Below are 26,396 nucleotides of genomic sequence, written 5' to 3'. Positions count from 1 at the left end.
AAAATAAAAAATAATCAAAGAAACATTTAAAAAAAACTAATTAAAAAATATTTGAAAAAATTAATTTAATTGTGTAAATTATTTTTCATGTTGTTGTTGTTGTAGTTGCATTTATTCTACATAATTATGAAATAAAATGTGTTTAAATTGTTTCTTTTAGAATTTCCGAGTTGTCAATTTGGTCTCATTTCGTTTTCCGGCACGCTCGATCTGACTTTTTGATCACCTGTCGGTTTACTGAACGTCAGCCATATTTCATTTCTTCATTAGCTATTTGCACGAGACATACACATTTTAATCATGATTTTCTCTAGTTCAGATGAGTGCAGTAAATAAAATTTTAACTCGAAATGAAAACATAAGAAACAGAAAAGAAACATTTGTAATGCGTACACCGCTTTATTTTCTTATATAACCTCAATACGTTTTGAAGGGATTTTACCATTAATTTTATTTTCCCCTAAAAATAACTCAAAATATAGCCATTGAAAGCTAAGCCCCTGGTTTACACTCCTTACGAAAAGTTATCAGTAATAGCATACAACATGACAACTCTCAATATTTTGTGTGGCTACTAGTAGAGATAATAATAATAATAATAATAATAATAATAATAATAATAATAATAATAATAATAATAATAATAATAACAAAAACAAAAACAACAACAATAATAATAACATTAATAATAATAATAATAATAATAATAATAATAATAATAATAATAATAAACCAAACCCAAACAACAACTCAAATAGAAATTAAAATAAAAATACTAATAATGAACAAGATAAATGCAACTGTAGATCCCGCACACTCTGCTCACTTCAAAATAAATGTCTAACTAAAACATAGTTTAATAGTTTACCAGACCACAATATTTGCAAAAGAAACCCAAAATAACAAGAAATATTATGTAGGCATGACCTCCTTAGATTTCAAAACCAGATATTATTCCCATAAAAGAATGTTAAAAAAAAACAAATAAAAAAAACACGGAATGAAAACAGCACTAGAAAACCAATACTGGGAACTGAAAGAAAGTGGACGTTCGCCGATAGTTGAATGGAAAATAGTAAGACAAGCAAGTACATGTAGGGACCTAGACGAGTCATGTAGATCATGCCTAAATGAAAAATTCTCTATCCTATTTAAAGAAACCCAACATTTATTAAACTGTAGGAGAGAAATAGCGAACAACTGCGTGCACAGGATAAACTTTACTCTAGGCGAGCGATACAAAATAAATTTTGAAATTTATAATAACAATAGAAAATAAAAAACCAAGAATAAAATAAAATAAACATATATATTAATAAATAAGTCTCTATATAAATATACATGCATACATACATATATACATACATATATATGCAAACATATATATACATACATATTTATATACATACATATATATACATACATAACCATACGTACATATATATGCATACATATATATACATAAATATATATACACACACACATACACACACACACACACACACATATATATATATATATATATATATATATATATATATATATATATATATATATATATATATATATATATATACTAGCAAAAGTACCCGTCGTTGACTGGCTTAAATGCAACCTACAAAAAAATGGACTCTGATTTATGAAAGTACTAGTGCCCGGATGTTTGGGGTGTGTGTGTAGGGGGGAGAACTTCTTAAAAAATCGGAAAAACCCAAACAAACAAAAAAAAAACAGCCAACAAACGTAAAACTTCTTTAAAAAAATCGGAAAAACAAACCCTCTCCCTCCCAAAAAAAAAAAAAGAACGGCGTTGCCTGGGTGTTCGGAGGTGTGTTTGTAGGGGGGACAAAGAATAAGCGAATTAATACCCTGTTTGGGGTATCTGGCGTTGTCCGGGTGTTTGGAGAGGTGTGTTGGGGGGGTGCTAAAGAACTTCTTAAAAATCGGGAAAACACAACCAAAAAGAACAGCCAACAAACGTAAAACTTTTTTTTTTAATCGGAAAAACAAACCCCCTCCCCCCAAAAAAGGACGGCGTTGCCCGGGTGTTTGGAGGTGTGTATGTAAGGGGGGGGGGCAAGGAATAAGCAAATTAGTAACCCTGTTTAAACTTTTTTAAAAAATCGGAAAAAACAAAACAAATAAAACAGCGAACGGATGTAAAACTTCTTTAAAACAATCGGATAAACAAAAACCCCCCCAAAAAGGAAGAAAAAACAAAAACAAAAATAACACAGCGAAAAAAAAATGGTATAAATAACCTCGTTTCAATATTAAATAGTTAAAAATCGAGAAAAAAGTATATCTGATAACTGGAATCGAACATGAAATCTTTATATAAAAACGCTGTCACTTAACCCATCGCGCTAGAAACGCGTGGATGAAAGTAGGACGGTTTTTATAAGATTTAAAACGAATTCAATGTACAACGTCTTTTGCGCGTAATGACGCATGCGTAAAGCAATCTTGTCATGAAGATAACATTTTTTCACCCCCTCCTTGTAAAAAAGAGAAAGGATGAAGGAATGAATGTTTTTGCCCAATTTTTCGATATTTGTCGTCCAAGATGTGGAGCTTCAAAATGATACCGAACTCGTAAAAATCCGTGGCCCGTGTCGAAAGTTTTTGGCACACACACATACACACACACACACACACACACACACACACACACACACACACACACACACACACACATTTTGCCTTTTATATATATATAGACTAGCATGGGTGCCCGGCGTTGCTCGGGTGTTTAGAGGTGTGTGTTGAGCAAAAAATAAAAAATAGTGGTAATAGGAAGGCAGGCTCGAACCCGTACCGTGAAGGAGGAAAAGAACATGAAAAAGACGTGACCACCACCAAACCGGAAGTGACGTAGGTTTAAATTAAAGCTAGACAATTAAAAAGAGGGGATGACTTTTGAAAATATTGGCGAAAAAAGCGACGCCTCCCTGTAGAAAAGTGCTCAGTTGAGGGTGAAGAAATTAATATTTTTAGCCAAATTTTCAGTATTTATTGTTTGAAGGGCCGAACTTCAAAACGATGCTGATCTTGTGAAAATCCGTCACCTTTGTCGAAAGTTTTAGGCAGACATGCAAACATACATACATACATTTATATATTGGTAGCTGAAATTTTCGACCCAAACCGATTAAAAAGTTTGCCCTATCTCTGAATATCCTTTATGTAAAATTCCAAATGTTTAGACCAGAAATTTTCTGAGTAATTTGGTAGATACTGCAGAGGTAAAATTTTTTAAAACTTTCACCTCTATCATGACCCCTTAACATCTATTGTTTTGGGTTCAAATCAAGTTATTAAGTTAGATTCATGTCCAAGGAACCTATATCTAAAATTTCAAGTGTTTCGACCCAAAATTGACGGAAGAGTTTGGTAAAGTTCTCAAAGGTCAAATCGTTGAACTTTAACCCCATTAACAGTTAAATTTCTGTCCGAAAACTGATTACAAAGATTTTCCCAAATCTCACTACCCTGCATATCAAATTTCGAGTCTGTAGACTAAAAATTGACAGACTTATCGTGTAGGGAAATGTACACAGACAGACAGACAGACAGACAGACAGACAGACAGACAGACACTTTCACTTTTATAGATATATAGATAGACCAGCAGTTCAGCTTTGCTCAGGCCCTATATACTGTTTATAACTTTATGTGCATATATATATATATATGTTTCTTTATGTAAAATTTCAAATGTTTAGGCACAAAATTTGCTGAATAGTTTGCTAGAAACTGCAAAGGTCAAATCTTTTGAACTTTGACTCCTTGGTAGCTAAATTTTCAGCCAAAATCTGGTTAAAAAGCTTTCTCTATGTCTGAATACACTTTATGTAAAATTTCAAATGTTTAGACCAAAAATTCGCTGAGAGGTAAATTTTTTTTAACTTTGAACCCAATTTTGACCCCCTTAACGTTTATTGTTTTGGACTCCATCAAGTTAAAAAGTTTGATCCAAGTCCAAGGAACCTACGTCTAAAATCTCAAGTGTTTAGACCCAAAATTGCAGAGGAGTTTGGTAGAGTTTTTAAAGGTCAAATCGTTAAACTTTTACCCCTTGACAGCCAAATTTCTACCCAAAAAACAATTTAAAAGATTTTCCCAACTCTCAATACCCCTTATGTCAAATCTCGAGTCTGTAGACTGAAAATTGACAGAGTAATTTGGTAGGGAAATGTAGAGACACACAGACAGACAATTTCACTTTTATAAATATATAGATAGATGGATTTCATTTAATGAAATAGACGTTTTTTTGTCTATTAATTCTATTTTTGATCATTTCCAACTTCCGAATAACAGTCTTCACTTCTGATGTAATGACCAGGATTCATCGTCAGGGATGAATTTAACTAACTAGTTTTGAACAATTTATGTACGTTTTTTATTTATTTATTTTATTTTTATATTATACTACCGGCGGGTACCAGGAATTGCCCGGGTGTTTGTAGGTGTGTGTAGGGGGGGTAGTAATACCCTGTTAAAAAAAATCAGAAAAACCAAAACAAAAAATCAGAAAAAAAACATGCAATCTTAAGATAACAATGTTGTGTGTGTAGGAGTGGGGGGTAAGAAATAGCCCCGGTGTTTAGAGGTGTAAAAGAAAAAAAGAAAAGTTTTGGTCAGAAGGTGGGCTTGAACCCGAAGCCTCGAGGGTAAGGTGGAAAAAAAAAAGCTCAACGCGTTACGCATACGCCAAAGAGACAAAGAACTAAATGAATGAGTTTAAAAACCCAGGACGTTAAACTTACATGAATGTTTTCTAGGTCAAACATGAAGTCATGGTCGCAGCAGTCGTGGAAAAGGAAAAGAAAAAAGAAAGGATTTTTTGCTACACCCTCCCTGTACAAAGCTGATGATTTTAGGGTGAAGGAATTAATGTTTTTGGCCAATTTTTCGATATTTGTCGGGCGAAGGTTGGGGCTTTACAATGATACCTATGTGGCGAAAATCCGTGGCCCGTGTCGAAAGATTTTGCGAGACATACAAACACACATACATACATACATACATACATACATACATACATACATAAATACACACATTTTCGCTTTTATATATATAGATGATAGGTTATGAAAAGGAAGGGTTGTAAAGAGATAGCTTCGAATTTGGGGGTATCAAAACAAAGCAAAATATGATGAAAGTAAAAATAAAATAGATAAACCCCATAATTTATTATACCATACCTGTCCACACTGAAACACTTATCACAATATTCTGTGGATCTATGTTAAAAAAAACCTTGTTAAACTTTGTGACATATTTCCATTCTATGGAGGTCAGGTGCGAACGAACATCCCATAATTTTTAAATTTTTATTTCAATACTTTGTGGACCAGACGCGACGCAGAAACCACAATTTTAATGAACCACCGTTCTGCCAGATCAAACATACCCATTCCTGTGTCTCGATACATCTTCTATCATTATATGCGATCAGTTTTCTATAATAATCAACCATATAGGAGCCTATTCGTGACCAGACACACACACAGATGTTCAGCTTTATATATATATATATACAGGGTGAACAGAAAGTCCTTGGACCAATTCAAAAGTGGTTTATTAATAGAAAATTACAAAAATATAAATTAAACATGAATGAAAATTATAGGTTAGGAAACGAAGAATAAATTCAATTTATTTATTTTCAATGTGATGTCCCTTCCTTTCGATTAGACGTTCAATTCTCTATCTGAAGTTACCAACCGAGGCACGCAGCGTTTCCTGAGGTATTTTAGCCCATTCACTCAGAAGAGATGTCTTCAAAGCATCAACACTTGGATGAGCAAGAGAACAGACCTTTGCCTCCAACAAAGACCACACCGAAAAATCCATGGGATTCAAATCAGGCGATGCAGGAGGCCAACTCTCCTTACTCCAGAATCTTGGAAAATGACATTGGCACCAGTCCTGAGTTTTTTCTGGAGGTGTGGGATGGTGCTCCATCTTGTTGGAAGGTGAAAGGCTGATCTTTGAAGTGTTTCTTCATCTCTTCAAATGATGGAACCAAAATATCGTTAAATGTAGCGATCTGTGTTGATCTTAACCCCCTGCTCCACGAAAATCAGAGGCGACTTCCAAGATTTGGAGACTGCAGCCCACACCATGAGGGAAGACGGCTTTTGTCGGTGGAAAACTATTCTCACGGAGTCATCAATGTCTGCTGAATATTTTGCGTAAACTCTGTCGTTCTTATTGTTAACAGTCGCTTCAATTGTGAAGAGTTTTTCATCAGAAAAAAACGATCTCTCGCTCTGCCGTGCCAGCCTTCAGTTCTCCAAGAAGAAGCTTTGCTCTTTCAAGTCTCTTGTGCTTTTGGGCAGGTGTGAGGTACTGTCTCTTTCTCATTTTGTAGGGGGACAACTGGAGATCGTTTTTTACGATGGTTCTCATCGAGGTCACGCTCACATTCATGTCTTTAGCCATTTGTCATGCAGATCTCTTCGGGTTCCTTCTTACCCTCTCTCGGACAGCTTTAATCACCTTCTTTGTTCGAGCAGTGCGAGGTCTTCAACTCCTAGGACGGTCTTCAGATATACCAAGTTCCTTAAATCTGTTCACAACATGGTACACGGTGGATTTAGCCACTTTCAAGAGCTTAATAATCTCTTAGTTTGTCCTTCCCGCGCTATGAAGGTGAATTATGGCCTCTTGTTTTCTCATTTTTCTGAAAGTTTAAACAAAATTATTTTAATATTTTTGTTGAAAATAATTAGATCAATAGTTAGACTATATACATACTTTATTCGAAAAGAGAAGAAGTGTTTTTAACAATATTTAATTTTAAAACTAAAAATGGTCCAAGGACTTTCTGTTCACCCTGTATATATATATATATATATATATATATATATATATATATATATATATATATATATATATATATATATATATATATATAAAACTAAAATAATATCCGAAATATAGAATTAAAAAAACACAAAATAACATAACTAACTACACCTACGCTGAAAGTAGGCCAGCTTACTACAACAAAAGGATATCTATCCTTCCCATAAGTACACAAATGACTGAACCAGGGGTCAACTGTGCGTTTGTCTTGTAAGTGCCCGCTCATTGTCCATACACACAAACATTGAGTATTATATACTCATATATATAGATAAGCTTCCATGGGAAGGTCAGAAACACTCTTCTCGTTATATAATGCTCGAAAAGGATAAAAAAAAAATTTCTAATAAATGAATTGAAGTGTAAAACTTCAATTCATTTCAATTTATTTGACAAAAAATAAAACAATCATGTTTCAATTATTACGTAGGGAAAGGTTGGTATAAATACATACATATAAAGATACAGTCGTCCAGTACCTGTTCAAATTCGCCTTAATGTGTTGCGTTGTCCACGCATTGAATTACCTCACTTGGAAATCTATTCCAATGTCCAGGGATCCTGATTGAGATATTTTCTTAGGAGTGAATGACGTAAATAAACTCAGTTTATTTTTAAATAAACCGAGTCCAAAATTCACAGTCCAGAAAAGTTTTCTGTTACAGTGAGTGAAATCCCGGCTATACCAACGAACAATGTTGAGAAACACAAACACGGAAGTTAGTTTGATCGTTGGATAAATAATCCCCGGGGTTAAAACAATATTTGTTTCGGCGTTGCTTTTCCATTTTTCTTTTCCCTTTTTCTTCTTCTTTGTTTATAGATACGAGGTTGTTAGTGAAAGACCTTGCCAAGGCCTTATTTTAAGTTGATTATATTTTCCGCTTTTCTTTGATACAGTTTAAATGTAGTTTTTTTTATTTCCGTTGCTTCTTAAGTCTGACTCAGCATAGACTTGATGACCTCGTATAGTGTTATTGTAATATGAATTAGTTTACAAAACTATGTTGAAGCCATCACAAAGTATCGAAGAACTCAAAATATATACGTATCTGTTTATAATTATATTTATGTCTATACGTATCTGTATATAAATATGTTATATATATATATATATATATATATATATATATATATATATATATATATATATATATATATATATATATATATATATATACTCCTTCATAGCGATAGTAACAGCACGGAAATGTTGCCGTTGCATTCAAATTCACTTACCTAAGTGGTAAAAGTTTTTATCTATTTACGTAAATTCTCGCATGAAGCTTCTTTTTATGAGACGCATTATATATATGTGTGTGTGTGTGTGTGTGTGTGTGTGTGTGTGTGTGTGTGTGTGTGTGTGTGTGTGTGTGTGTGTGTGTGTGTGTGTGTGTGAATAAAACATTCATACAAAAAATATATAAATGTGTATATCTTTTCTGTATTTATTTCTTATGCGTTGACGTGTAGAAATATAAAAAGTTTTTGGGAAAAAAAAACGAGAATGTTTCTTTCAAAAGCACATAAGTTGCGACCGATCTTCCGGTTTTCCTCAGTGTGATATATATATATATATATATATATATATATATATATATATATATATATATATATATACATGTATCTTTGTATGTATATATGCGTGTATCTAAATATGATGATGATGATTGCAACGTCTTGTCAGACGAGTGCCACTCCCTCAGACACGAGCCCGAAAATGTCTTCCATCGCCACCGGACGATTTTAATAGACACAAATGCTTGAGGAAGTATCTATACACAGATGACGTTATAGAGTCTTAGCTTTGTACGACAGCTAAGTCTCTCTCTTCGTTCAAAATGTTGACATCCAGGATCAAGCAAAAGCAAGATAGCCAGCAACAAGTTAAACTGCAGACCAGCTTAATGGGGGTACTGGGCTCCCGCTTTATGGTTTTTTAAATCAGAGATTTGCTTCTCCTAGAAAGGTTGCCTTCGCCACGGCTTACGGGAGCCCTCTCCAACCCAAATATCTAAATATATGTGCATATATACGTATCTATCCATATATGTGTACACATATACGCATATATTTACACGCACACAAACACACACACGCATATATATAACTTAGAAAGAAACAATTTTTCCCCTTTGTCAGAACCATCGTTCATGAAATGTGAGGACTAAAGAAGGGAACGACGAGTTACGAGACTGCAGAAAATAAACTCGAGTTTCACTTTCTACTCTCAAACCTCCGACGTCAACTCCCACTTTAGCAGGCCTTATTTTGAAGACAAGTTTTTTTTTTATCTTTTTGATCTAAAACAAGGCACAATGCCATTTAGACATAAGGGGATACTATTTTGGACCATATTAGCATAAATACTATGTAGGCAGTTGAGCAGCGAGATATCTGTTTACATTACACTTGAACTTCTGCATATCAGTACAGTCAGGGAATCAGGGACCAGGGAGGGAATTCCAGTTTAGCAGAGTTGAACGCTTTTTAGCGTCTAGGGATTACTAAAATGAAGAAGTGTGATTTTGCTGCTTGTCGGGTTAGTCGGAGTATTTACGACGAAGGGGTACAAGTATTTGGAGTTCGTCAGAGCACTTTCAATTAAAATACGTGTAAAATAGACACAGGAATTCAACATTTCGTCGATCGGACAGAGGTTGGTGTTTGGTTGATAGTGTGGGACCTATTAGGTTAGCAACTCTTTTTTGGACCCTGTCTAGAGTTGAGAGACTAGTAGCAGATGCACCAATCCAGACAACGTCGTTCATGATATACAAAATAAATGTACGCTTACGAATACAAAAACTAAAGAAAGACACTTATTTTATAAAGTTTTGCTGTGTTTGGTTATTCTTTTGCCAACAAACTTGGTAAATAAAACACGTGCACATACACACAAACACACATGCACACAAACATACACACACACAAACACGCACGCACACACACACACAAACACAAACACGCACGCACACACACACACACACACACACACACACACACACACACACAAGGACAAGTAAAGAATAAAATACCAAAGATGAAGATGAAACCAGATCGTTTTTGATGATGTAGAAATTTAAGTTAAATTTAACTCAATTTTTTTTTTAAATATCTGATCTGAGTTACCGGAAATAGCAAATAACCGGAAGTAATAAACACTGGCATAGTTGACACAGACATGTACTTGAGCAGAAGAAACAAAATCCCGACTGATTGACAAGACAACACAGCTGGCCGTAAAATAAAATTTCGGAAATTTGATGCCTAATGTCATCCACGATGGTCATCTGCAAAGGTTACCTTTAGACGCAAATATACCCGTTGCTAAATAACAATAAAATGGAAGCCACACTCCATAGAGGGAGAGGAGCGTGACTTCATTGACTCTGTGAACGAAATGCCGGAATGGGCGTTAGAGTGATATTAGCGTGGATGTCCAACATGTTATATAAATTAGTCGAAATTGGGGTGCAACAGGGTAGCGAATGCGAGAGATCAACCATCGCAAATCCTCGTGATATTTTCGTCCCCTCTCGCAACCCATTTGTTCGCCACAATCGAACAATAAAAATATGCCATGATATTGAATACATTTTTGTTTCATTTCACTTCAGTCGAAGTTCTTAGAAATCAAGGGACCCACTTTCTGGAGCTAACACTTGAACTCTACATGAGATACATAGATATTCGAATGTTGATGCATAGATATTCGAATGTTGATGCATAGATATTCGAATGTTGATGCATAGATATTCGAATGTTGATGCATAGATGTTCGAATGTTCCATTTAAGTTCTTTATCTTACAAACACTGAGTTATTAAAGAAATTGAGAAGATAATTTTCCTCTCCTCCAATTTTCATATGTTGTAGTATATCTTTCGTTTTGGTCTTTTGGTTTTACTGGATTCCAGGACAACAATTTATCTAGTCTGGTGGAGTATCCAGCTTCGTGCTATTACTTGAAGTAACATCACTTAGAGAACGTCCACCATTCCTCGTAAAAGCTGATGTGAGTTAGCCATTGTGAGGATATCTTATTTGAGCAGGTAATTCTATGTGATTTTGAATATGTAGTTAGATTTTACTTGCAGGGAAAAGTATCCTCATTCCAGGTTGTTATGACAAACCTCTGTACAGAGAGACCTTAGACACTCGAGGATAGTGTCTAGTAGGCATTCAAGTCTTCTCCCATAAGTATAGCCTTGCAGTAATATACTAAAATCATCATCATCAGCAGCAGCGGCCCTGTTGTTTTAACAGCATGCGCGACCACGGCTCGCCAAATTGTAGAAATGGAAAAACACGAAAAGACTGTAGTTTCCGTTGTTTTCTGCCTTGATTCGAGGGTTCATCTTCCTCAGTGAGTTAAACGCGCTCCCCACTCCAGAAATTTCCACAACTCGGCACTCTAATGTACAGCGCCTAGCCTTCCCAAATGGTCACCAGTCTGGTTCTGGCCAGGCTCATCATTACTTAACTTCGGTGATCTGGTGAGAACCGGTGTGTCAACGTGAGTGTGCCGTACGTGTGAGCGATTGTGTGTATACTACAATAATAGAGCTAATCATTCCAAATATTGTTAATCTCCTACAAACAAACATGACAACATGAACAGACAAACATGACAAACAAACATGACAACATGAACAGACAAACATGAATTTTTGTAGAAAAAAAAGTAGATATGTGACTCTTCAAACTATGTTTCTGAATTATTTAGGTGAGGATAATTGACTTGTGTTATTTAGATTATCCGAAATACTGCCCTTTTCTTAAGCGTTATTTTCCCTTTGGAATCTGAATGGAATTTCGAGCCGAACTCAAAGGAGTAGAATATCTAAGTAATTCGCAATTGTATTTTTGAGTATCGTCTGCACATAAAAGTCAGTTCTAAATTACACTCTTTTTCAATCCTCGGTGCGAGCGATACTGAAAAATATAATAGCGAATTACTTAGGATTCCTACCCGGTTATGGCTGACGGAACGAGAGCATTATACCCCCGTAGATTAAATAAAGGATTCCGTTTGAGATTCCGTGCAGATTTCCAAGTTCGACAAGATACACCTGAAGAAGGTCAGAGGAACAGAAGTTCGAAGAATGTAAATAATACGACACTTCAAATCTATCCAATTAGCCATTTGAAAAAGCTGATTTGGCGGCCATTTTTCTTCAAAATAGACGCCAAAATGCACGAGGAGAACGTACTTTTCTATGTAATATGTGAGATTGGTAACGAGTCGGTTTATCCTTTTAACGATGTTGGTATTTCATATATTTATTAATTTCAATTTAGATGATTAAGCCATGCTTTAAAACATGTTTGATTATTTTAATTGAATTCTGATACACAGCTCCTGATGCTACCAGATCAGGTTATCTAAAGATACTAACTTTATGACCTAAAATGAAACAAACTATGATGTTATTTTTTCTTTTCATTTGAAAAACTCGATCATGTTCTGCAAAGTCAAAAATAATAGGAATATTTTTCCTATACAAAACGACCAAACCAAACCAAACCAAACCAAACCAAGCAAAAACGAATACCGTGAATAAATATTTGAAGATATAAAGAACTTGAAGCATAAACACTTTTCCAAAATTACAGAATCCGGCATTAAACAATCTGAAAATGGTCGATATGCCGTAAAACAAAACAACCAAATTAAACGCTGTAAATGCATATTTGAAGCTATAAAGAATTACTTGAATAAACATGTTTACCAAAATTGTTGGATCCGACATTAAATAACTCAGAAAAGGGTTGATCTGCCGTATAACGAAACAACGAAACTAAACTATTTGAACTTATAATGAAATTAAAGTATAACATCTTTTCCCAAAATTACTGGATTCAGCATTAAATAACTCGAAAAGGGTTGATATGTCGTAAAACAAAACAACCAACACACAGTTCCATATCATATTGATGTTAATGATTCATTTTCATCTTTATCTTATGCCAGAATAGATTGAGTGTCAGCCATGGCGACATCAATACCGTGAAACTCGGGATGGAAAGAGTTTCTGCTAACGATACTTATAGCACATGAGTAGCATAGCGTAACATGGTAAATAATATCATTTTGCTAATTGCAAAAAAAAAAAAAAAAAAAAAAAATCTGCTGAACAAACTGCAAGCATTCAATGATTCTTGCTCTTAAGCCAATGTATAAAATATATCTATTTTTAAAAACAATATTACTCAGTGTAATGTATCTAAACTCGCCTCATCATAATGCTTATTACCTTTATCCGGAAATATTATGCGTCAACTTAGTTTGTGGTTTAAGAGTATAACTGTTGATTCGTATCATTTGGATTATTCGGACTACTGTTCTCATTTTGAGTGTTATTTTCACAACGTCTATGTTATATACAATTGTAAGTGGCACTCTTCTAGATGTTGAATGTTCAATTCTTAGTGCAGGTCATTTGGAGTGTTATTCGCACAACGTCTCTTGGACGTTAGCTTATTCAAATTACTATTCTCATATTGAATGTCATTTTCCCAACGTTTCGACCGATTAAACCTCCCACTTTCCTAGCTGTATCTTGTTAGACTCGGGAATCTTTCTGTCGAACTCAGGAATCTGCACGGAATTTCGAACCGAATCCTTTATTTAATCCACGGGAGTAGAATGTTCTCGTTCCATCAACCATGATCGGGTAGAGCTGCTAAATGATTCACGTTTTTTTTTTATTCATTTTAACTTTTTTATTATCAGGTTGACAAGAAAGTTTTTGCGGTTTTTAAGTTTTAAATTTAGATGGGCATATCTTGGCAGAAACAAAAATTTATTGACCGAAATAAGCACTATCAGAATCAACACTGTTGCCAATACAAAACAAGTGCATTTATGCCAGAAATATAATTTTTTTTTTGCGTTCTGCTGGCGATAAAGTCGCTGAAGGTATTTTTGATATCGCTTTGGTTTTTGAAGCATTTCTCATGCAAAACATTGTCGAGATGCTTGAAAAGGTAGTAGTCAGAAGGTAAGAGGTCTGGAGAGTATGGCGAATGAGGCAGAGTTTCGTAGTTCAATTCGTTCAACTTCAGCAGTGTCGTTTTAGCAACGTGTGGTTAGGCATTGTTGTGATGAGAATTGGATCTTTTCTGTTGACTATGTGACTATCCATTTGTCGACAGTACTTCTCCGCCGTAATTGTTTTGTCTATATTAAAAAAAAAAACTGTAATGGATGAGTCCGGTCGCATACCACAAAACAGTCAGCATGACCTTCTTTGGTGCAACTCTAGCTTCGGGAAGTGTCGTGGAGCTTCGTCGGTGTCTAACCACTGAGCTGAGCGTCGCCGGTTGTCGTAACACATTTTTTATCACAACTCATAATCCGATCGAGAAACGGGTCGTTCTTGTTTGGTAAAAGAAGGGAAGATAACACTTCATAACGGCGTTTATTTTGGTTCTCGTTTAATTTGTGAGGCACCCATCTATAAAGATTTTTTGTTTTTCCCATCTCTCTCTCAAGTGGTTGAAAATCGTCGTATACGTTATATCTAATTCAGAAGCAAGTTCTCGAATAGTTGTGCGTAGATTAGGTTCGACTAAGGCTCTTAATTGATCGTTGTCAACGCCGACGGCCGGCCACTATGTTCATTATCTTTCAGTCGCCGCCACAAAATTTCTTAAACCACCATTGTGCTTTGCGTTTAGTAGCAGTTCTTGTGCCAAATGCTTCGTTGGTATCGCGAGCTGCTTCAGCAGCTTTTCGGCCTAGCTTGAATTGAAATAAAAAATTGTGCGAATTTGCTTTTTCCCCATCTTGTATTCAAAGTTCAGAAAAAAAGACATTATTGTTTTAAAACGAGTGTAATTTAAACGATTAGATAGAGTGAAAAACGGCCTTTACAAATGATATATAAAGTAAAGGTATTATAACGAAAACTTATTTAAAAATACATCATTTGAAATCAAAATTAAAAATTCCGCTAGAAGTTTCTTATCAACCTAATATTAACTTTACACCAAAACCATTTTATTTATTTATTTATTTATTTATTTATTTATTTATTTTGTCTCTGACAACCATTTAACCGGTTCTCGGGCATAATGGTGTTCTCTAATGGGCCAGGGGACCGGGGTTTACTAATCGGTCCCGTTATACCAAAGACTTAAAAATGTACTTAACACTCAGCATTGTAAGAGGATGATCAAGAGCAAGCTGAGTAATCCTGGGAATGAAGTGACATCCTCCTCTACACTTTTAATTGCCTTTTGTGGCCCGTGGTGCGCTAGGTGTGTCAGAAACTTCGTGAAAAATATTGAATAATTCGACCCCCTGTCTTTCCAAGCTTATAACTACTCGAAAAATGTAATTCAAACCCTAATTTTTTTTTAATTAAAGGAGCAAGGACTAAGGTTTCATTAAAAAAAAATACAAACACCGTGGTTTAAAAAAAAGGTTTTAAACTTCGGATTTTACAGGTAAATTTCCAAAAAACTGTTATTTTTTTTGTTTGTTTGTTTTAAATTAGAATATATTATTTATTGATCTTTTATCTTCAATTTGTGATATATAAAACTTTGGCACATAAATTAATTATTTACTTTTTAATAGACATTTCAAAATGGGGGGCGTGAATTAAAAAAAAAAAACAACTGTCTAAAATATTATATTCAGTTTATTGGAAAGAGCATAAAATTTCACATTGACCCTGAAAATATCGTAAAAATAGAATCAATAGAAAAATTTTGATAGATTTTTAAAGTTTAAAAATTGAAAAATACTGAACTCGTAAAATTCAATTAATTTCATTACTGTTTTTTAAAAAATAAAAATAATAATATTTCTATTACTTTGATACAACTTTAATAGTTTATTTTGGAAATATAATCCATAAAGAAAATAAACAACCCACTTTTAAAAGAGAAATTATCAGTTTTTTTATATTTTATTCGCAGTTTCGTGTTAATGGTGTCAAAATTTCTATAAAAATTCTGATACACCTAGTGGTGCGGAATATCTACGGTTCCAGGTGATCATTGAGCTGGAGGTAATGGTTTCGATCCCATCCAAAGCTGATCAGAGGATTAGTTGATCAAACCGTGGTGAGATGACAACAGCTATCGAAGGCAGCAATTGCTGTGGATGTAGTTGGAGGATTTGACATTCCTATCCCGTTGTGGTTAACCTGATGAAGGCCAAAGGAATAATTGACCGAAACGTTGTGAAAACAACAACTAGTAGATAAGGCTAATGGTCCAAATAATTAAATAAAAATTATACAATTTACTCATCTCAAAATAATTCAAAACTAATTCAATAAAATCTATTCTTGTTTTTAGCCCCTCTTTTATCCCCCCTCCTCTATCTCCATCTCTCTCTCTCTCTCTCTCTCTCTCTCTTTCCCGTCTCCTTCTTCCTCTTCCTTGTTCTACCAGACCAGGCCGTCTGAAAATATCGGTTTCTTGACTGAAATACACCAAACATTGATGTTATTGTTTTTTCTTTCTCGTTGAAAAAATCAATCATGTTCTGCAAAATCACAAACAAAAAAAAAAATAAATCAATAATTTTCCTCTTCAAAACAACAAAAATAAACACGAATGAATAAATATTTGAAGATATAAAAATCTTGAAGCATATTTTTTTTTCGAAATTACTGCATTCAACATTAAATAACCCGAAAATAATTGATATGCCGTAAAACAAAACAACTAAACCAAACACCATGAATAAATATTTGGAGATATAAATAACTTGAAGCATATGTTTTTTTCGAAATTACTGCATTTAACATCAAATAACCCGAAAATAGTTGATATGCCGTAAAATAAAACCAAACCAAACACGATTATTACATATCTGAAGCATAAAACCTTTTTCTTTTTTCTTTTTCTTTTTTTTTAAGTTACCTGATTCGGTATTAAATAACCCGAAAATAGTTGATATGCCGTAAAGCAATACAACCAATCTCTCTCCCTCTACCCCCTTTCCCCCCCTCTCACTCTCTCTCTCTCTCTCTGTCTCTTTCTCTCTCACGTGAACAAGGCTTAGTGAAATCGTCTGCAAAGCCGCCATCAATTCACAGCTCGCCATCAATTTTGGCTGCAAAGTGTTTCATAACACTCAGCATATCGATCTGTAATCGAACGAAATATATTTTCCTTTTCTTTTTTCCTATCGACTTTTCCCCCCCCCCTTTTCTCTTTATTCTATTTTTATTTTCGAACCAATATTCATTAACTTCAAATCTTTTATTGGCGCATCTAAAGTGCGTCGCTGTTGCAGCTTCAGCGGTGGAACGTCTATCGAACGCGCTCGAATTCATGTGTCTTTTCTACGGCATATTAACTCTTGTTGGTTTATTTAATGCTGAAGCATAGACTACCTATTGGAAACGATCAGTTGCATACAATTAGTCGAATACAAGTTGCAATTTTTATCGATAACTAGGTTGAAATCTTTTATTCGCTCCTTCACCAATGGTATTAATGCCTAATTAAACCAAATAAGAGGTAAATTGATCGTCGCCAATGCTGCGACGGTATCAACTCTGTCTATCGCACCCTATCGAATTGCTATTTATTTAATTATTTATTTAGTTTTTAATCGCTATGCATGATTAAAACCAGGCTCCTGTATCGGATTTTCCGAGTGATTCTCATGGGAGTATGGGAAAAATCGATCATGGTCGTTTGATGCGGTTTTGGTGCAACGCCGTTGCTTTTTAGTACTCGACTTCTGCGTTTATAAATCGATCCTGGGAAGATATTTTGAAAATCGTTCCACTCTCTTTCGTCTTTTCAGTAGTTTTTTTTTTTTTTTTTTTTTTTCTGTCAGCGCTGGGGGTAAAATATTGTTACATTCTCATTCGCTTGCGGAGGGGAGTGACTCTTTATTTAAATAATGTATATACTGGTTCGATCTAAAGAGTCCATTTCCCTAGGTGGCACCCACTTCTTCGGTCTGTTTTATTGCCAGTTGCCTGAGGCGCTCCGACCAGGAAATATCGACATGTGCGTTCTCGGCTATTTTTGTACCTTTGGAGCAGCTGAATTTCTCAGCGCTCACGTTAAACTGACTTCATGTTTTGCCTCACTGCAGCGGAAGCGGATACTCCCCCCCCATTTCCTTTCTTCTTTCGCATCTTTTTAATTTTTTCTCTTTGATTCTATGTTTTTTTATTTTAATTTTTTTCCATCTTTCTTTTCTTCTTTTGTGTTTCTTTCTTAATTTATTCTTCCATTTTGTTTACATGCGTTTGGCATTTGTTTCTTATATTTTCTTTTATATTTACATTCTTTTTCTTATCTTAGTTCATCAGTTGTTAGGAAGAGATATTTTAATCAGTATGCGTGTTATGCATCCTTGTGCACGTCCTTATTTCATGGATAATGACGTTCTCCATTCTCATATGTAAGCTACTCTCTCTCTCTCTCTCTCTCTCTCTCTCTATATATATATATATATATATATATATATATATATATATATATATATATATATATATATTATATATATATATACATATACATATATATAGATATAGATATAGATATATATATATACATATATATATACATATACATATATATACATATATATACATATATACATGTATATATACATACATATATATCTATATATCTATAAAAGTGACCGTGTCTGTGCGTCTGTGTGTCTGTTGCCTGTCTGTCTGTCTATCTGTGTGTGTGTGTGTGTGTGTGTGTGTGTGTGTCTGTATGTACATTTCCCTACGCAATAACTCTGTCAATCTTTAGTCTACAGACTCGAAATTTGATATACAGGGTACTAAGATTTGGGAAAATCTATGTGATCGGTTTTCGGACAGATATTTGGCTATTAAGGGGTCAAAGTTCAACGATTTGACCTTTGAGAACTCTACTAAACTCCTCCGACAATTTTTGGTCTAAACACTTGAAATTTTAGATATAGGTTCCTTGGACATGGATCTAACTTTATAATTTGACTTGAGCCCAAAATAATATATGTTAAGGGATCATAATAGGGGTCAAAGTTAAAAGTTGTTTTTTTTTGCTCAGCATACACTTCCAAACACCCGGGCAACGCCGGGCACCCATGCTAGTATATATATATATATATATATATATAGTAAAGAAAATATCGCCACACACACACACACATATGTGTGTGTGTGTGTGTGTGTGTGTGTGTGTGTGTGTGTGTGTGTGTGTGCGTGCGTGTGCGTGTCTTAAAGAAAATCAGAAAAACATCGGGACTGCCGGTTTCAAATTCAAATACAGGGGGCCAATCTGGTCGTCGATGTTGGACTCTCTTCGTCCTTTGTTTATACCCAGGATGGGGAGAAGAGAATCCGACATAAGCGACCAGATTTTGATCCACTTTGTATTTAAAACCGACGACATCGATGTCGTTCTGATCTTGTCTAAAACAAATATAAATAGATAGACATTACGCTCTTATTTAAAAAATTTTCTTAATAATCAACCATTCTGGTAGTGTTCTCTCCCACTTACCTAACATGGCTATATATATATATATGAGAGAGAGAGAGAGAGAGAGAGAGAGAGAGAGAGAGAGAGAGAGAGATTGAGAAGGATCTCGCTATTAAGTGATTACTGAAATATAATTCTCACAAAAATGAATATGATAAAAAGTGCATAGCATGGGGTTTTATTTAGAATTCAATTTGGGTGCCAGCATTCGAAACTAGCTTTTCAAGACGTCTGGAAACCGCATCAACTGATTTCACAGGGAATTTTTTCTTTTTCTACTTATAAGTCAACAGTTATAAAACCCAATTTAAACTTTAGACTACACAAGATGGATAAATTAGCAGATGAGTGATGCTGAATACTGTGAAGTGATTTAAAATCTCCACATATCACTAACTCAAAACAACAGCTTACCCAGAAAACAGCATTTCTGCCCACATCATTAAAAATATTGTTCATGGAATGTGTGGCATAAAGAAAAAAATAATAGGGGTAGCCTCAAATTTTTGCTCCACGTCTCCTATTCATTTCTTGTAAGAATTATATTCCAGTAATAAATTTCAAGCATAGAGTTACTTTCCAATCGTCCTGTTTAACATGTATGTGATGATATGATTTAAGTGAAAATCATTTATGTAGGGTCCAATAATTTAACATAAACAACTAGTCTGTGTACGATCGGTTCTGAGATTATACAAGTTATTTTTGAATGTGTCGTCATTGGCACATTGATTAGATGCGTTATAGGAGAAATCCACAGCATACGACGTCTGGTATCGGCGGGTTGTCGATGAGGTAGAACGTGGTGTCACATAGGTACAATATTGAATTTTATCTGTCATGTACGCAACTTCAATTTCCCGCCTGGGCGTCTTTGTTTATCAGATATGTTTACTCGCCTTGGGATGGCTCTTACATGAGTTTTCTAGCTAAATCTTGTTTGCCTTTCTTATATACTTCATCCATTGCCGTATACAAATTGGTCATGTTCACTTCTTATGGCCGTATCATCATCTTTCACGCACTGGTCGTATCGGTGGCATGAACCTGAGTCCACAAGTAGAAAAATAAAATGAAATAGAAAAAAGAAAAACACAAACGCAAAATTTCACATATATGTCGATTGGACTGTGTGTGTGTGTGTGTGTGTGTGTGTGTGTGTGTGTGTGTGTGTGTGTGTGTGTGTGTGTGTGTGTGTGTGTGCGCGCGCGCGCGCTTAGATTTACATTGACGTCCTGTCGGGGCTGGGTTCATCTGTTGCCGTCAGTTCATCTCGATCTCCCAAATTTTTTCCAACCTGGCCCCAGCCACGATCTATTTCCAACTGTCTCCTGCTCTGAACCGCCGTAAGCGTCCAACTCAACTTTGTACTGTCGTCAACAGGACCGTCGCCAAATGGATTGTCGTTAAATATACTGTCGTAAAAAGCCTAACTCACTACTGTCGTAAAACACTCCCAATCGGATGCTGTCCTTCAGTCCAACGTTGTCGTCAGTCAATCGTTTCGATTGCTGACTACTCATAGCCACTCTCCAATGTAATAAAACTAAATATATCGCTTTTCATTGCTCGGTTCCGTCATTTGTCACAGCCTAACCGACAATCTCATGTCAAGTTTCTTTTGTTCTATCTTCCCAAACCTACTTCTTTTTCTTTTGTCTTTTTTTTTTCTCTCACTTTCTAGCACTTGAGGGGGGTAGATTATAGTATCACACCACTTGCATATCCATTCTCCCTATCTGTTACATTTTGCTGCATCATCTTACAGCCTTTCATCGCCCCTATGAAGCAGGACATTAGATTAAATGACTTTTCACTCACTAAAGATATTTCAGAGCAATTAATATCTATGTGTTCTCGCCACATTGATGCTAAACACTGCAGTATCTGCGCAACAGTTTCAACATAAAATAAGTCAAAGGTTTGATAAAAGGAAATAAGTAACAACCGAGAGGGAAGAGGTCACCTGAATTTTTTTTACTAATGATTCACTGCTGATCAAGGCCAAGAACAATTCGAGGAGAAGGGCTAATGAGGTTGAACTTATTGTCATCTGAAAGATGAGGAACACTATCGGAGTACAATCATTGATCCGTTCTATGAACTCATTACTTATGAACTCATTACTTGTTACTTAACGTATTTGTTAACATTGGACTTGAATACACCTAATAAGCAGAGAAGCAGCCCGCAGTAATGTGTTCTCCAGGCAAGAAGTCCTTGTAAAGAAGGTCTGTCTGTGAAAATTCCTCCTGACACTGCACACATTGTGGGGAGTGGGAAGAGAAGTCATTGTCAATGTGGTAGGAAACAAATTCCCGCTGTAAATGCTGACGGGTTCGTTATCGGCTGTTTTCCTTCCCTTCTAGAGTGCATCCATCAAGCGATAGAAAGAGAGAGAGAGAGAGAGAGAGAGAGAGAGAGAGAAGCGGGCGAACCCCGCCTTCATATCTAATCTTGTTACAGTGGGAAACAAGTAGATTAATTAAGAATATGCTATTTTGGTATTACAGCAGAACCCCGGAATACGATGGTCCTAGGATACGTTTTTTCAGGTTTCGATTTGGAATACAATGTTTTTTCGGCCCCTGGTTACGGTATTTGCCCAGCTTCATGGTATTATTTATAATCTTATTTGATTATATGCATGTGTGTTATATATTGTACTATATTTTGTTACGAAGTTTTAATGCCGTATTCTGGGGTTCTGCTGTATTTGTCTTATTCGGACTGCTGTTCTTATCTTGAGTATTATTTTCACAGCCTTTCGGTCGATGTAATCTCCGAGCTTCCGCACTTGTGTTTTGTCGACCTCGTTAATATGCATGGAATTTCGAATGGAATCCTTTATTTAATCAACGAGTGTAGCATGCTCGCGTTCTGTCAGTCATGACTTGGTAGAAATCCTAAGTAATTCGCAAATGTATTTTTAGTGACGCTCATGCTAAAGATTGAACCTTCAACCCCCAGATGAGTATAACTTACAATTGAATTTTACAAAGTACTTATTCACTACGCCATGGGGTTATATATATATATATATATATATATATATATATATATATATATATATATATATAGAGAGAGAGAGAGAGAGAGAGAGAGAGAGAGAGAGGGAGGGCGGGAGAGAGAGATTATAGCTCTTTAAAAAACCGCTAAGTTAGCGGAAACATGCCAATAAAAGCATTTCGATATTGCTAATACATGCTAAAAAAAAAACACCAACAAAAAATCTTAAATTCATAAGCGATAAAAACAATCGTGCTTTAAAGTGGTGATCGACTGTGGTACATCAGTGCAATATCCGAATGCAGATACTGATGTCCTGAGTTCGATCCTGACGTGTGTCCATACGTATACTTTTATGCACGTAAATGAATAAATAAATACTTCCCATAAAAAATAAGGGCGATCTATTCCTATATATATATGAATAAAAAATAGAGCTTATAGCTCTTTAAAAAAAAAAAACTGCTAAGTAGCGGAAAAAATAAAAATGAAAAAATGACAGCCTTTCGACGATGTGTCATATCGCTAAAATAATGCCATATATATATATATATATATATATATATATATACTAGCAAAAGTACCCGTCGTTGACTGGGTTCAAAAACAACCTACAGAAAATGGACTCTGATTTATTAAAGTATGATAGGTTATGAAAAGGAATGGTTGTAAAGAGATAGCTTCGAATTTGGGGGTATCAAAACCAAAGCAAAATATGAGTAAGTAAAAATAAAATAGATAAACCCCATAATTTATTATACCATACCTGTTCACACTGAAACACTTATCACAATATTCTGTGGATCTATATTTAAAAAAAATCTTGTTAAACTTTGTGACAAATTTCTATTCTATGGAGGTCAGGCGCGAACGAACACCCCATAATTTTATTATACGATATCTCTTCAAACTGAAGCATAATTATCAAAGTATACTTACGCAGATAAACATTTATTAAAGTTTGTGCCTATTTCCATTCTATGGAGGCCAGGGGCGAATGCAGACCCCGCAATTTTATTATACCGTACATATTTAAGTTAAAGCATATTTATCAAAGTATTATTGTGTACATCTATATAAAAAACACTTGTAAACGTTTTTTTTTTTAATTTTGAAATTTTTTAATTTAATACTTTGTAGACCAGGCGCGAACGCAGACTCCACAATTTTAATGAACCACCATTCTGCAAGATCAAACATACCCATTCCTGTCTCGATATATCTTCTATCATTAATTGTAATCAGTTTTTAAAATAGTCAACCATATAGGAGCCTATTCGTGACCAGACACACGCACGCACACACACACACACACACACACACACATTCAGCTTTATATTATATTATATTACATATATATATATATATATATATATATATATATATATATATATATAATATTGAGTCTTTTATGGTTTGTTTTTGACATACTGTCATGCATATTTTTCTTTCTAAGTAAACAATTTCTAATTTTTCTTAGACGTATATGCACGAAAAGAGTCAGTATGGACATAATAATAACCGATCTTTTCTGTCTAACGAAACAGATCTGTAAAAAAATGTACCGAAATTTTAACATGCTGGAGGAGCTGTTTTGCATGAATAGTAAATATTTGGATCTTGAAATGAACTAAACTTTTATATACATATATATATATATGTATGTATATATATATGTGTGTGTGTGTGTGTGTGTGTGTGTGTGTGTGTGTGTGTGTGTGTGTGTGTGTGTGTGTGTGTGTGTGTGTGTGTGTGTGTGTGTGTGTGTGTTCGTTCAAACATTTTGAATTCTTTAAATTGAAATTATTTCTTAACTTGTGACTTTCATCAGTTTAATTTGATGGAATAATTTTGTTTTTCTTCTTTTCTCTAGAACAATTAAAACCGTCGTTGGATATGTAATCAGTTTCTTTTATCTGATTGGAATTATGCTCCGCCTTATCATAAACGTAAGTATAAATTTAATATGTATCGCCATTTTTCAATGTAATACACACTGCAAATATATATTTTTTTAATTTTCTTCTTTATTTAGAGTAACTAACGGTTGGAATCTTTAAAAAAAAAAAAAAAGCAAGAATAATGTGCAACAAAAACTTACTATTTGCAAATATTTTCTGTCAATAAATTTAGTTCTGTTGGTAACATACTGAAAGAAAAACAGCACATCGATCTTTTAACAAAATACATTCGGGTGACACTATTTTTTTTTTCTAATATTTGCTATACTTCATAGTAAAGTTTCATTCGAAGTGTCTATATAGTCTCTCAAAGACGAAGATCTCAGCGTTTAATACAAGATCCTGGCTCTTCAAATCTTCGTCCATAAAAATCATTTATTCGTCAGCCATTAATACGGAGCATGAGACTTACGATCATACACAATTCATCGTTGCCACAACGTTGTCGACTGAAGACCGAGTTTTTCTTTCAGTAGCTTCTTCGTTACATATTCTAAACGTACTAAGATGTAACTATGAATCGTTTTAAAGTTTTAATGGAAACAAAGGAAAAAGAGGAAGATGACGCCGACGACGACAATGACTTCGACGACTCCGACAACTATGACGACAATGACTATGATGATGATGATGATGATGATGATGATGATGATGATGATGATGATGAAACCAAATAGTATTCTAAGACTAAGTTAATTAAAAATTATCTATGAAAAGACACGCCGTTAGAATCTAATGAGTAATGTTGAATACTGTGACGAGACGTTCGTAAAAAATTAAGGATTTGGATTTTATTGTTCATTCCATTTTCAGGTCACATTCGTCTGGTTAAAATCTTTTCTCAGCAGGCATGCTTCAGGAGCGACAAATTCGTGCGATTAAACTCACTCGCTGTAAGAATTGAAAAGAACCTATTTCGATTTTCGAATATGTGCGCTTTTTAATTTCCACTCGGCATCGTCTGTAACATAGTCGTCTTCGTGTTACAGGGGTTATTGTCTATGGATGTGAGTCGGCACGCTAGAAAATTAAATCACTTCCACACCACCAGACAGGAAACTGCTTGATATAGGCTGACAGGAAAGGATACCAGACACAGAAGTGCTCACTCGTGCTGAACTCCCAAACATCCCCACTATCCTGATGAAGGTCCAGCTTCGCTGGGCTGGTCATGTAGCCTGCATGCTAGATTACAGACTACCCAAGAAGCTTCTGTTTGCTGAGCTCCAACATGGCAAACGCTCCCATAGCAGCGAAAGAAAACGATTTAAAGACACTCTGAAGGCATCACTGAAGGCCTTCAACGTAAATCCGTTATCATGGGAGCAGACAGCTTTAGATAGAGCCAAGTGGCGGGCTGCTGTTCATGACGGTGCCTGCAAATATGAAAGCTACCGAAAGGTTACTGCAGAGAAGCGCAGAAAGGACAGGAAGGACAATGTTTTGAAACCCTCGACATCTGCAATGATTCCCTGTTCTCACTGCAATAGATTGGACTTATCAGCCATATCCGTACTCACCGATGATGACTTCCCCCCACCCTACCCTACAGGATGATCAGATGGTCCTCGTCGTTTCGACGGACGATCACACGCACAGGGGTTATTCGAATGTCTTTTTTCGCCAGTGATCAGACCACTATCAGGCAAGAGCAATTCTCTCCTCCCTCATTTCGACATAATGTCTTTTAAGTCAAGTTCTCCTCTTCAGATATTTCTTATTCCAAATTATCATTTACATTTACTTTCGAGTTCATCTCGTTCCAAAAATGGTAATCTGAGAAGTCACGTATTGATCAAACAAGAACGGATCTATTTTTAAGATGCGTCCGTTCAGTCTGATCGTTTATTACTGAAAATACTATTTCCGACAGAGCGACAGGTCAACCGAGAGACTGACAAAAGGACACAGTTTCTGAAAGAAATGTTTTGATTTATCTAAAAATTCTATTTTCAAATTGAAACGTTACGGACCGACGGACACAGCCTCTTATTGATATGCTTGTAATCGAGACAGATAAAGCTTATTATAGGGCGCATCTAAACATACTATTTTAAACTTTAGCGTGACAGGC

General features: G+C 35.1%; 1 protein-coding gene and 1 long non-coding RNA gene across 2 annotated transcripts in view; one reads left to right on the top strand and one right to left on the bottom strand.

Annotated features, from left to right (window-relative positions):
• Window positions 1–26,396, bottom strand: part of LOC145297539 (uncharacterized) — a 442,212-nt gene that overhangs the window by 1,747 nt on the left and 414,069 nt on the right. The gene's annotated exons all lie outside the window — the stretch shown is intronic.
• LOC145297533 (uncharacterized) overlaps window positions 1–26,396 on the top strand; it is a 146,192-nt gene that overhangs the window by 39,663 nt on the left and 80,133 nt on the right. The window contains exon 2 of the mRNA XM_080143479.1: window positions 24,235–24,310. The gene's annotated coding sequence lies outside the window, so the exon portion shown is untranslated. The remainder of the gene's footprint in view (window positions 1–24,234; window positions 24,311–26,396) is intronic.

Source organism: Euprymna scolopes, chromosome 18 (genome assembly GCF_053919585.1).
Source record: "Euprymna scolopes isolate OS-2025 chromosome 18, ASM5391958v1, whole genome shotgun sequence".
Lineage (NCBI taxonomy): Eukaryota > Metazoa > Mollusca > Cephalopoda > Sepiida > Sepiolidae > Euprymna > Euprymna scolopes.
Note: the sequence above shows the minus strand (reverse complement) of the source record. Positions and strands in the feature narration are given on the sequence as shown.